This window comes from Euprymna scolopes, chromosome 41 (genome assembly GCF_053919585.1).
Source record: "Euprymna scolopes isolate OS-2025 chromosome 41, ASM5391958v1, whole genome shotgun sequence".
Taxonomy (NCBI): domain Eukaryota; kingdom Metazoa; phylum Mollusca; class Cephalopoda; order Sepiida; family Sepiolidae; genus Euprymna; species Euprymna scolopes.
Window position 1 is genome coordinate 52,357,382 of NC_136522.1, and position 15,111 is coordinate 52,372,492.

Sequence of the window (15,111 nt, forward strand, 5' to 3'; positions counted from 1 at the left end):
AAAAGAACATATAAGCATAATTTCCACGTCCAAATTGTATCACACTAGCAAATGTGTGTTGTTCAAAGACATAAAATCACACATTCCATGTCAGGCACGAATGAATCGTTTTGAATTCTAACGAGCACGTTTCGATCGAAAAAATAAACAAATAAATCGCTAGTGACCGCCAATCGATCAAAAACTGCTTTTTCGAAAGCTTATTAAAATCTATTAAACTCCTCTATTTTTAACAACTTTTGGTTTTACCAGAAACATAAAACCTTGCAGTTTATTACGTTAAAAGCAGAATAATATAATATTTCCTATAATTTTTAATAGAATTTTAAGTTCAAAAATTTTCAAAAACCACGTTCGACCCAGTTTTCGCTGAACACTAACAAATATAAATATTTTGTAATGTTTTTGAATGAATTAAACTACATTTTTGATGTCTAAATAAAATTTACTATAATTGGCAATAAGAATATGCAAAATAGAATACAATTACCTTATATTTTAATAAATTCAAATAATTCAATTACTTAGCACAATCTCGTACATTTTAGGAACCAGGTGCTTACCATAGCCATCTTGGATTTTAGGTATTGGAACCCAGTTGTGTCTAAATATTTATGTAAGCATTTTCATGAATTTTAATGTAACTAGACAGGCTAATACATTTTTCTAAATAATTGAAATAAATTATAATTAAAAACTCTATTGATGGCGAACTGTGTTATTTTTATTTTTATAATTTTTCCTTCATAATAATTGCTCAATCAAGCTTTAATTTTTTTCTAATACTTGTGAAAAATAAAATTAAAATTGAAAAAAAAACACTGTTTTTTTCGATTTTTACGACAAACGTACATTTTTGGCATTATATTTCTTAGTTTTAATATCTCTTTTAGTCAGTTATTACTTTCATGATTAAAATCATTTTTCCTTATTTTTTAATTAATTAAAAAACAATGAGCTACGCTCTTTTTCCATAAACTAGATCACACTGTATTTTCCCCAATTCTTTATTGCATAAATCAAGTTGACAAAGACTTAAATTAGCATTTTGTGGCCCTTAAAAGGGTCGTTTTTGGTAAGCCTCTGGGGGGGGGTAAAACTTGTTGGGATGTCACAACCACTATCTACGGAAATCCATGCCTTCATTTTGTTATTTGGACATGGATCAAACTTTTTAATTTGATTTGAGCTCAAAACAATAAATGTTAAGGGGTCAAAATTAAGGTCAACTTTTAACAAAAATTTGACTTCTGTTGTGTCTACCAAATTACTCAGCTAATTTTTGGTCTAAATATTTCAAATTTTATATAAAGTGCATTTAAACGTACGGCAAGCTATTTAATCGGTTTTTGACTGGAAATTTGGCAAAATTCGACCTTTGCGGTACATAGCAAAATATTCAGCCAATTTTCTGGGTAAACATTTGAAATTTTACATAAAAAGGTATCCAGACATGCAGCAAGCCTTTTCATCAGCTTTTGGGTGAAAATTTGTCAGCTAAGAGGTCAAAGTTGAAAGAGTTGACCTTTGCAAACTCCTCCGACAATTTTTGGTCCAAACACTTGAAATTTTAGATGTAGGTTACCTGGACATGAGTCAGACTTTTTACTATATATATATATATACATATGCATATAAAGTTATGAACAGTAAATAGGGCCCGAGAAAAGCCGGGCTTAACTGCTAGTATATATATATATATATATATATATATATATATATATATATATATATATATATATATATATATATATATATATATATATATATGTCTGTCTCCATATTTTTCAAACTCTATCACTTTCGAAACAAAAAGTCGCGGAGCAGTGCTAGGGCTTCAAATGATGGGATTGTTTATGGACCGTTCTTTTATGGGTCTTTAGCCTGTTAAAATATTTTTAAGATATTAAAAATGTGTGAAAATTGAAAAAAATGTTATACATTTTGTACGTTTATCTTAGTTTATTTTTAATTTTTAATCTGCTTTAAACCGAGCCACGTCGGTATAAAGGTAACATAAGCAGCTTTGAATGCTATCGATTTGGTTTCGATTTTAACTGATAACACTCAAATACTTGTTTTTTTCTTTTGAAATTAATATAGAATTTAAATATTTTTGTTTAGAAAATTGTATATTTTACTGAAATATAAAGCAAAAAAAAAAACTTAAATATAAAACCTACAATAGATGATTTGCTCTATCTGGTAAAACTAGCAATTTTATTTGGCTGGGATTGTCTTATATAAAAATATTTCCTCCCCAACAATATTTTGTAAGACTGTGAACCACAAGATTAATTAATGTTATTTAATTCATCTCGTTATTCGAATATTGTATTCTTCTATTGCTGGAGTTTATTAAAGTGTGAGAATTTTTTTATTGATTTTTAACTCGCAGTAAAAGTAAAATACATAGGTTATAATTACAATAGAAAAATGCGAGCATGAAAAGTTACAGTGCCCCGCCAAAGTTTCCAATAAACATTTGAAACTGTCGGTTTTGGTATTTTTAGCTTCCAAATGGTAATAAAACTTTTTATAAGCATAGAAATTGTATTGAATCCCAGATAGGAACAGTGGGGGAAAAAAATAACAATTCAACACAGCGCGAAGAGAAATCTCGATAATTAGCAACGTAAAAGTTCAAAACACATATCAAATTCATTAGATTTCTCAATAATTTTATGAAGGTTTATCATGGTAAAATGCTTAAAAGCTTCTAGAATGTTCAAGAATGGTGTTTTGATATCGGATCTCATCCCATAATTGGCTCGTCCAGACCCTATATAATCAGCTCTTAAGGCTGGTACTGTGGAGCGAGATTTCAACAGATATTGTACCTCGGGGAGCGAGATCTTACTGATACCTGCAACTACTACTATTCTCTTTATCTTTCTCTGTATTCTTGTACCTTTCCTTAATACACTTGTAAACCACCTACTACGTGTTTTCCCCGTGTCGTTCTTGTGGACCCAACTGAGCCCCATAACAAATAGACATTGAAGTAAGCAATTAATAAAAGTATTGCGTCATTCTCTATCCGATAACCGTATTGTAAGCAACCACATCATGGGAAAGAATAAACAGATTGGTCAAGGGCTTAGAAAACGAATTGTAAATCTTCATCAAAGTGAATTGGGATATAGAACAATATCCAAACAGTTGATGGTTCCATTGAATTCTGTTGGAACAATAATTCGGCACTAGAAGTCTCACAAATCCACCCTTCTGTTGGCCAGATCAGGTCGTCCTCGAAAAATAACCAAGCGTGCTGAAAGGTTATTAACAAGGAAGGTTATGAATTCGCCTACAATTATTTTTGGAGAGCTGCAGAATGACTTAGAAAACTGTGAAATTAAAGTTAGCAAGAACACCATCAGGAGAACCCTTCACGTAAAAAAAAACATCTTCTCTAGGTCAGCAATAAATCAAAATCAACTATTTTTTGGCTAATACGTTTCAACGGCGTTTAAAGATAATATAAAAGAAGGATATTTTTAATAATTAAAATTTAATATCTTTGCGCTGGGATTACTTTCCTATATAAATTTAATGTAAAATGAGATCCCACTTCTTGGTGACGTAGCAGGGCATATAACCGTTAGCAGTTTTTGGTTTCGTGGCAGGGTTGTGAGCAAAAAGAGGGATTAGGGGGTGTAGAGTTCACAAGTTCCAAATATTTTTAAAATACGTAGAAACACTTCAAAACGTGGGGAGGGGAATTTGAATACTTTTTAAAGATTTGCTTTGAAAAGGTCTCACCGTTAAATACTACTTACTCAGTTAATTAGTATTTTCTAATTTTTTTAAGGCTGTTAAAACACACGCACACACACACACACACACACACATAAAACTAGAGTGGACCTGTACAATGCACATTCCCTCCTTGTATTTTTTCTTTGCTTCTTTTATCTTTTAAATTTTTTTCAACGGATTACACCCTCTTATATAAAGGATTTTTCATTTAATCTAAGGGCAATGATGTTAAGACCTTTAGTATACAATGCATTCTGTATTGTTTTATTTGTCGCCATGTTTGTTTTTGTGCGCGCATTCAGTTTTTTTCACGCGCGCAAAATTGCGTATTGGTTTTCACTGGTCGCCACATTTGTTTTTGCGCTCTCGTGCATTCAATGTTTTGCGCACTTGTACATAAACTCTGTATATTCACTTGAAGTTTTATTCATTAATTCTGTATACTCACTATTCCATAGCTAGCTATAACATATACTGACCCAACGGGTCAGGGGTACATAAATATATATATATTACTATGACATGATAGCATTTAATTTCCATGTAAATAAATTTTTGTTAAACCGAGTTTTTCCATGATCAAATTCTTCAGTTTTAACCATTTTGTCACTCATTACGGTGCCAATTCATTGTCTATTTGACAAACGCATTAAACCTTATCCTCGAATAGCATTTAGCCTCGATAAGCAATGATTCACTATTATATAAAAAGAAAAAAATAATGCAGTTAAACTGTATCGTCTATCTTTTGAGAACAATCTATGTAGCTTAAACTGACTAAAATTCCCATGAGTATAGTTTAAACTGACTAAAATTTCCATGAGTAAATTTTCATTGCAAGACCTACCCTTCTGTGGAACACATTACAGTGGGGATTCCTCCCTCTTGACTACAACATGATCGTATTGAATTCCAACGTAAAGACATTCTTGTTTACTTGCTTTCTTTACGCTTCACATTTTTTCTAGTTTATACAATCGTTGCCTCATCATGTTTTCTCCTCGTCATCCTCACAAACATTTACGCTTATCCTCGAGTAATTGTTGGACTTTATAAGCATTGATTCATTAGTTCATAAAAGAAACAAAAAAACACTTTATCTGGTCTATATTTCAACAGTAATCATAACTATATATATGGCCCATAGCTATCTGGCTTAAACTAAATAGAACTTCCATGTGTAAAGTTTCTTTCCAGGAACTACCTGTCTCTGGAAGGCCATACAGTGGAGATGACTCCCAGTTTACTACACCACGAATGTATGCAATTCTAAGGATAAAGAATTTATTCTGAGCTGCTTTCTATACTCTTCTAATTTTTTTCTAGTTTAAACCATCGTGGCCAATACTCACATTGCAAGTTCATCTTTATAATTACAAACTTATTTATACTTAGCCTTCATTAACTGTTGGTTTTTATAAGCATTGAGTCCGCAAGGACCTGTGGCGCACTGGCGCAGTAGTTAGAGTACTTGGAAAGATCAATTGTAAAAAGTGATATTCTCCTGAAAGTTGAAGGTTCAATCCTCAGTGTGGGCGATCGGAAAAATACAATTGCGAATTACTTAGAAATTCTAACCAGTAATGGCTGACGGGACAAGAGCATGCTGTCCCCGTCAAGTAAATAAAAGTCCCGTTCGAAATTCCGTCCAAATTTCCGAGTTCGACAGAAATATTCCCGAGTTCGACAGGATACACCTGAAGAAAGTCGGGGGTTACATCGACCGAAACGTTGTGAAAATCACACTCAAGATGAGAACAGTAGTCCGGTGAATCCAAATATTCGAATAACTAATCATAATCTCAAAAATTCAGAAACGTCATATTGAGTCATGGATAGGGCTATGGCAACAGCATATTCTTTTCATTGTTTTGACGCTCGAGTATATATTGGTTGGACACAATCAAGCGAGAACCACATCACTCTACACAAAAACGGACAAGATATCAATGGATATATACCTGAGAATCAAAACAAGGAAAAGAATATGCTGTTGTCATAGGCCTAGTCATTAGTACATAAAACGAAACTAACAACAGTTTTATGGCTTTATCTGTCTATAGTGTGACAATGATCGTAACCATATTTTTTTTACATGGTAGTCACCACTGATCAAGGCCCGGAAGCCACTCGGGGATAAGGGTTATTGCGTGTACAGTAATCAATGGGATAATATCGCGTTAATCGTTAGTATTGGAGATTTGATAAAGTGTCTTACTTAAGGGGGCGGTTTATCAGGAATTTGTTTATGTTGGACTTGAAGACATCCAAGTTATAGTCAGGTGGGAAACAGGGAAATGGAAGAGAGTTTCACAGGCGTGCACTTCTAAGAAAGACGCTTTGTTCATGGAATCTACGTTTTGATTTAGGCACAGATAATGAATGAGGAAAATTATTGGCAGTGGTTTCAGCTAGACGGGTGTTTTTTCGCGACAGATTGGCGAGGGGGGTCTAGAGATTGGAGCTCAGACGAGCACTTGCCATGGAAATACCGATTAAACAAAGACAGACTCGCAACGTCTCTTCTGTGGGAGAGTGGTTGCAGGGAGGAGAAAAGGGCGTCCCCTACTGGGTCACAAGTCTATTTTGTACTCTGTCAAGGTAGGATAGGCTGTTTTTAGCAGCTCCTGCCCAGGTGTGGCAGCAATATTCCATCCTTGGACGTACTTGGCGTTTATATAGATAGAGAATTGCATCAGCAGTGAGATATATTCTGGAGCGGTACAAGGACCCCACCATTTTTCCAGTGACCTTGGCAACAGACTTGTTCCATTTCAGATCATTATGGTATTTATGTGCTTCTACACCAAACCAAATTAGGCACAAGGCAGTTTTTAATGTGGGTTAAAAACCAGCTCCCTTAAAAGTAGACAAAAAGGGGGGACCTCTGGTTACCAAAAATAATAATTGTCCCAGTATAGAGGCTTTTCCCTCCATTGGCTGGTACAAATTATCTTAAGTTCGGCATCTGTAGAACAGATACTACACTTTGATCCCGGCCCGAAGGCCAAGAACAACAGGGTATTTATTTGCTCCCCCTCCGAGCAAATTAGGCACAAGGCCGATTTTTAATGTGAGGAGTGAAAGGGAAATGGGGACCAACTCCACGGGGAGTAGGGGAGCTGGATAGTGACAATTGGTATGAAGGGTTGCCCCTACATTGACCAAGGTCTTATATGTGGGGTCGCCCCCACATATGGTCTTTGCTTGCAGTATCTGCTGGACAGATACTACACTTTGATGGTGTTTATTTGCTCCCCCACAGAGCAAATTAGGCACAAGGCCGTTTTTAATGTGAGGTAAAAACCAGCTCCCCAAAAAGGGGGCACTCTGGTTACCAAAAATAATAATTGTCCCAGTATAGAGGGTTTCCCCTCCATTGACCGGTACAAATTATCTTAAGTGCAGCATCTGCCGGAACAGATGGTATTTATTTGCTCCCCCACCGAGCAAATTAGGCACAAGGCCAATTTTTAATGTGAGGAGTGAAGGGAGGGGGAAGGGAAAGGGGGGACCAGCTCCCGAGAGGTGGGAAATGGGAGCTGGTTAAAGGTCAGGCATGTGGGGTTGCCCCCACATCTGGTCTTTGCTAGTCATAGCTAGTCCTAGCTAGTCATAGCTTGCAGTATCTGCCGGAACAGATGGTATTTATTTGCTCCCCCACCGAGCAAATTAGGCACAAGGCCGATTTTTAATGTGAGGAGTGAAGGGAGGGGGAAGGGAAAGGGGAGACCAGCTCCCGAGAGGTGGGAAATGGGAGCTGGTTAAAGGTCAGGCATGTGGGGTTGCCCCCACATCTGGTCTTTGCTAGTCATAGCTAGTCCTAGCTAGTCATAGCTTGCAGTATCTGCCGGAACAGATGGTGTTTATTTGCTCCCCCACCGAGCAAATTAGGCACAAGGCCGTTTTTAATGTGAGGTAAAAACCAGCTCCCCTAAAAGGGGTCACTCTGGTTACCAAAAATAATAATTGTCCCAGTATAGAGGGTTTCCCCTCCATTGACTGGTACAAATTATCTTAAGTGCAGCATCTGCCGGAACAGATACTACACTTTGATCCTGTCCCGAAGGCCAAGGACAACAACAAAAAAAATGGCAAGCCTCTATGACACATAGTTATCTACCTTAAACTAAATAGAACTTCTATGAGTATTTTTTTCTCCAAGAACTAGCCGTCTGTGGAAGATTATATCGTGTAGATTCCTCCCAGTTGAATAGAACATGATCGTATTCAATTTGATTAACTTCTTTAATAGTCACATTCTTTCGAATTTAAACCATCGTTTCCAAGATTCGTCGCACTTGTCCTTCTGCACACTTATCAACACTTATCATAGCGGTTGATTTGCGTCCGATCTATATTTCAAGAATGATCAAATCCATGTTTATGACCCATCGCTCCGTGCCTTATATTATCACATTCAATTGTATCCGCTATATTTAGTCGTCCTCATTTATACGAAGTACTTTTTTTCTAGATCACATAATTGTAAACAAACCAAGATATTCTTGGAAGATTCGCAACAACTTTTCACCAGTGAAAAAGATGGACGCCGGAAACATGTGAAAGACCCAGATCGAATTTGCTATATTTTGGAACTCTTCACCCCAGTAAGCATAAAGAAACCACAAAACTCGTTCAAGTAAACTGCAAATGCTATTTTATATGAACAAGACATTGGCGTCCAGCATGGTGTATATTTAAACGTGTGTGTGCGCGCACGTGTGTGCATAACAGTTTACTTGTAGATATAAACATCCATGCGTTTACGTGTCTGTTGAATGTGTATAACGAATATAAATTCATGAGTGTTTCTCTGATCGTCAATGTGTCGATAATGCATCTGTGAATAATGTGTGTATTTGTAAGTGTCTATCTACAAATATACGGCATAATCACGTTGACACACCGGTTCTCGTCAGATCACCGAAGTTAAGCAACTTTGAGCCTGGCTAATACCAGATGGGTGACCATTTGGGAATTCTAGGCGCTGTATGTGCTCTCCGCTTATCTCGGCATTGTTTCCAGTCGTCTTGTACCTCAACTTGCCACTGGTATGCAACAATGTTGACTCAGGAGAGGCGTGGTTGGAGATTGCGCAACTCTTGCCACACAAATTTCACGCGCAGGCACCCTTACAGTGGGTATCCATAGTCTGTCAAGACTGAAGGAAGCCTTCATTTACAAATACGCACATTATTCACAGATACAGTTTAATAACTATAACATTTGTAACAAAAACAGTCCTTTGGAGATTCACATCAGGCCACGCGTAGAAACATACCTGGTCCATCTTTGGTCTTGTTTGAAGGAAAGCTTCAAAGAAGATTCATCCCAATAAATCAACGAATCTCGGGTTGTCTTTTCAGCAATTTTATTATAAATGTTTTTCTATTGGAAAAATTTGCGCTAGTCCTACGTTCCTTACATTTGATAAGCTTTGGCCCCTCGCATTTGCAACAAAGAGAACGCATGACAGTTCTTTGGAGATTTACACTGGGCTACTCGGGGAAGTAACCTGGCCCATATTTGGTCTTGTTTGAAGGAAAGCCTCGAAGAACTTTCATCCCCAATAAATAAACGAATCTCGAGTTGTCTTTTCAGCAACTTTATGTTTCCCCAGGGGGAAATTTTGCGCTGGTCCTACGTTCCTTACATTTGATAGACATGTGGCCCTTCGTTGCCTCGAGTGCTTCAAGGCATTGCGACTGGTCGACCTGACTCTTTGTCTGTCACCATCAAGCTCTAACCACTAACTGACTAAAACTCACGTATACAAAAACATCCCCCTTCTAATGACGTTATCAACACGTATCACTCATAATCATCAGCTGATATCTGTTAATCCAGCTAACACTCCTTTTTGTGTTAGTTATGAATACTAACCTTTTCATTTCTTACATAAATATTTTATCATAAAAATATCTTTTACCTTGGTAACATTCTTTTTGTTTCTATTCACAAATATCAATAACGATCATGATAATAATCGTCCAGCTAACTTAGCGTTGCCTGGACCAACCGCGCAACAATAGCGAGTAAGTCTTGTTTTAATCATCTAGATGCAAACGGAATACAAACCTCTGGTTTACCATTCTATAAAAAATACAAATATATATATTGTGTAATCGTTTGTGGCGTTGTGGCCCCGTCACTAGCGTTCAAATTGGATCTAAGTCTCACTCTTTCAAATACAGATCTAAGCTAAAACTTAACTAAAATTATTTGCCTCTCGAAACAGCTTTATTCGAATTAATCTGCTAGACATTTCGATTTGTCTACTTCTATCCAATGCGTTCATTCCTACTTTTCTGCTAAATATATTTACATTCGATCGGAATTCCTAGATGTCCGATCCAATGTCATACTCAACTGGTCACTAGCTACTTCTACCCATATTTGTTATTCATTAGAATACAGCCACATGTACCCACATCTGTTATTCATCTTGGCTCATCGCTATCCGCCAACACAGAAAAACTAACAACCAAAACTGCCATGACGCCATCTCGTCTAGATAATTTAATAGAGTTGCAGCTTCCCTATTATCATCGGGATATCTTATTTCCTCGTCACATTTCGTCTGAAAATACATTTTCAGGTAAACATGCTTGACTCTCAGTGTGGCAAGGAGTCTATCGTATTGTAGAAAACATCACCAATATCAGCGTTGTTTCGGTGATCTTCCTCTTCTTCCTATTTTCTTCTGACGGTATCGGCGCTCTCACATTGACGGTTACACAAGTTCACAATTATAAACAACGCAGAAAACATCCGACACATTTTGCAAATATCAGCTACACTCCAGTTCCGTATCTAACACCATCGAATCTTTACACACTAACGTCCACATACGTTCTGTCGAGGCTGTGTTCGTCAATTAATGTCAGTTCATTTTAATCCTCTAAAGCTCTCTAGATTTAGCTCAAGACATGAGCTGCGTTTGAATGTTTCAGACCCGCAACTGTTCTCAACTGTTGCAAACCAAAGATACTCCGTAAATTGTCTGTAAATGTCGTAAAACTGTCGTAAAATTAATTACCGATCCTTAAACACTATCTGTAATCTAAGTCTAAATATATTGACATCTATTGTTCATTCTTTTGATTTAAATCGCCACAATGTCTTTATTATTTTTGTCTTATTTAATGGGTGTTGGCGAACAACTTTCTATTGACTTGTTCTACTGATAAACTTATGTCTTTCTCTTTTCTTTGTTTTTTTTTGGGGGGGGGGCTCGATAGTGTCACGGTATTAAAATATAATCATCTAAATAATAACTGTTTCTGTACTCCAAGATATTGTCGACACCACGATTAGTTTTGTTTTATTTTTTTTTTACTCACGTTCACCCCCTAACAAGGCATATCGCCACTTGAATGTGAAGGGCTACTATTTAGGACCATGCATAGGAAAGATTAACAAGATCTTAGTTTACGTTACATTTAAACTTCTACATATCAGTACAGCCAGGGAAGCAGGTAGCAGGAAAGGAATTCCAAAGTCTAGCTGTTTGAATGAATAAACTATTGGAATAGAAAGCTTTCTGAGATTTAAGGACCTCAACAATGAAGCGGGTTTGTCAGGGATAAGTACGTCGAGGGAGTACAAGTGAAATCAGTTCGTCAGAGCACATACTTGTAAAAAAGGCACAGCGATGCAACATTGCGGCGATGGGACAGGGGTTGGAGCTTAGTTTACAAAGTGTGGCCTATGAATTTAAAAACTCTTTTTTGGACACTAGCCAACAGGGAGAGGCTAGTGGTAGATGCACCAGTCCAGATCTGGCAACAATATTTCATGCATAGGCGAATGGTGGCTTTGTAGATGTACAGGACACTCTTAGGTGTGAGTAGTCTTCTAGCTCGATGGAAGGAACCCAAATTCTTTGCAGAAGCTTTTGCAATGTCCTCAATGTATTTATTAGTTGATTAAAAGACGTGTCCTATTTCTTCTCCGAATGTGTCCTGTGGATCAATATGAAATATCGAACGAAGCTTTTTATTTAATCCATGTAGCAACCGTACTCTCGTTCCGTCAATCATGATCGTGTATTTAGCAATGATATGTGACGTAACAGATATAAGATCTAAATAATAATAACTTCTAGGTTTTGGCACAATAAAAAGTTCTATTTGCGGGAAGCAGGGACTTTCCGCATTAATGAACCTCGTGCCGGACTTTATGACCACCGAGAGATGAGAAAAAATGCGTTACTGAAAAAAAAAACATGTCAGCTTTAGTAGTTTTCGTCAATCAAATATGATCCAAGCCAAGATTGACAGTTGTTTATAAAACTCAACAGGGTCGAAGTTATTAGCACACACAGATACTTAAAGGTTACTTTGATATCAGATTTTTTTAAAACAATGACAATATTTTAGCGCCTTTGTTTTTTAAATGTATGTCTGTTTCTCTGTTTCAATCTCTCTCCTTCTCCCTCTCTATCTATCTATCTCCTTTTTTTTTGTTCTTTTTCTTGTCACTTTTTTTATCTGTTTTGGAAAAAGAGAATAATTGTATTGAAAAGTTTCGCTTCGAACACCGTTGAAGGCGAACGTATAACAGTTTAAACGGCGGTAGACGACAGTCTAGAATGGGTCTCGAATTTAAAATGCCCTTAAATGTAAAAGTACGGTTAAGTCACATTTACACATCGGTTCTGACCGAAGTTAAGCAACATTCAGTCTGGATAGTATCAAATGGGTGACCGTCTGGGAAGGCTAGGTGCTGCATGTACCTCCTGTGGAAGGTTGAGCGTGAAGCCAGCACCTTCACCCCGAAAAAAGAAGTCCTCGCTTCAAAAGCATCTACAAAGTTGTGGATTGCCTATACCCCTCCAAGAGCCCAAGGCTATGGTTGGTGGTGGCTAAATGTAAAAATAATTAAATTTTTGTATATAAAAAAAAACGATGTCTTGTCACTTATTCTATACAAGCCTTCATTTTCAGGCCAACGGTCTCTGTCATTAACGTCGATAAACATGCTGCCCGTAAAGACGTGGAGAAAAAATCCACCAGCAGATTTTATATCAACCCCTTAAGCTGTGCACATCATTTATTCCCTGGGGAGCTGGTTGCTGTTTCCAATATAGTATCCTGGAAACTTCCCCACGAAAAAACCAGGTAATCTCTCCGGGTTGATAATATATCGTTTTGCAGTGCCTCTGAGGGTTGACGGTTCAATTCTTAGGTGACACTTTGAATGCAATTACATTAGACTTTGATGTGGGCATGTCTTAAGGAACGAGGTTAAGCTACCTGGTGTATTAAAATTTTTGTTTTTTTTCTGTACGGATTTCCTAGTTCGTCAGAAAGATGCCAGAGTTCGACAAAAGCACTGGAAGAAAATCGAAAGCTACATCGGCCGAAACGTTTTTGGAAATAATATTAAAGATAAGAAGAGTGATATAAATAATTCAAATAAAACAGATGCAATACATCTAAAAAAATATCCGAGCATGAGAATCTATATGAAAATAAATATTTCCCGAAATATAAAAGCAAAATTATGAATAAAATGTATACTCAATTTATTTTTATAAAAACGAGTCAACACAGATCCCAGGACCCGATGGTTGACCCTATCGAACACCTTGGACTGATCCAAACTGATCAGCGCGGCTTCGGTGTCGTCTTCTATTCCCTCTATGATCGAGCGAATCAAATGAAGATTGTCCTGAATCGATCTCCCCTACACAGCATAGCTCTGGTCCGGTTCGATCAAGTCAGTGATGACAACCTGCAAGCGATTCACTAGAATCTTTGCCAAAATCTTTAACTCTGTGTTTAGCAGAGTCAAGGGCCTAAAAGCATCAAAATTTTACACCCCCACCATGCCGTTGACCTTTCTTCAGCAATGTGATCACCCCCTTGGTCACCTGCCCAGGGATGGAACACTGAGCAAACAGAAAATTTACAATATGGCGACGCAAAAAGAAAACGACCCCTACTTGTAGAAAACTGCACAGTTTAGCGTGATGAAATTAATGTTTTTAGCCATTTTTTTCTATATTTATCGTCCGAAGGGCCGAGATTAAAAACAATACTGATCTCCTGAGGATCTGCCGCTTCTGGCGAAAGTTTTTGTGGGACATACAAACGCACACACACACATTTTGTCTTTAATCCATACTCTTATAAATTTGTTGTTTTTATCAGTGTATTTATGTATATGCATATGTGTATTTATGTATATGCATATGTGCATTTATGCATATGCATAGTGTATTTATGTATATGCATATTTTTTCAGTGTATTTATGTATATGCATATTTTTTCAGTGTATTTATGTATAGGCATATTAATCTTTTTTCTTATTTATTTAAAATAGAAATACAACTTCATCATGAATGGGTGGTGGAATTGCTTTCAGCCGCAAAAGATCTAGCTAATTTGTATATTCTTTTAAACATTCATTTTTCATCTATTAGTTTTTTGGGGGTGAGTGGGGGTTTCAGTTTTCTTATGGGATGATCATCTTTAGTTAACTATTACGTGTAATTAAATTCATGCAAATATTCTAGATGATTTATACTTGCGTAATATTTGCCTAAAAAGTTTATAGTAAACTCAAACCTCTTTCTCTCTATATATATATATATATTTATGTGTGTCTATATATATTTGTGTGAAAACATATGCCTATCAATCTCCTCTGTCAGGCATCGGTGAATGTCCACCAATCCCCCACACTCTGACTGTACTAATCTGCGGAAGTATAAATATTTTAAACAAAGCTTCTTTCTTAGAACTGCACACCTGTGGAACTCTCTTCCGATTGCCTGCTTTCCAGCTGACTACAATCTGATTGTTTTCAAGTCCAATGTAAACAAGTTCTTGATGAACCACTCCCCTCAGTAATCCAATTTATAAAATTCCCACTACTTATGTTTACTACACTATGATCACATTGAATAATGTTTACCCATTAACCCTTATCCTCAAGTGGCCTCCAGGCCTTGATAAATGGTGATCCCTGTGTAAAAAAACTGTACTGTTAACAGACATCACGCTGCTCAACTCTCCACGGTCGCTTGTTAGAAATGATCCCAAGTAGTAACCTCTTACGTTTAAGTGGTAATGTACATTGCGTGGAGTGTTAAAAAAAAGAAAAAAAAGACGAAATATTATTCAAAGTTTTCCGTTCATAATCAAAAGTACTTACGCCACGATCGCAGATCTAGTTACGTATTCCTAAATAGCCGTGAATGAATACATTTTTAAAACGTTATGAGGTAGTATTTTTTCAGATACATCTAACAAATAAATAAATCGTTATAGAAAGGTTATCTTTAAGATGTCACATTTACAAGAAAAACAAATGATGATAAATATTTGCCCTAAATATTT

General features: G+C 36.6%; 1 pseudogene; it reads left to right on the forward strand.

The window, feature by feature from the left end:
• Positions 1-8,641: 8,641 nt before the first annotated feature.
• On the forward strand, positions 8,642-8,758 carry LOC145266860 (5S ribosomal RNA; annotated as a pseudogene).
• The last annotated feature ends 6,353 nt before the right edge of the window (positions 8,759-15,111 follow it).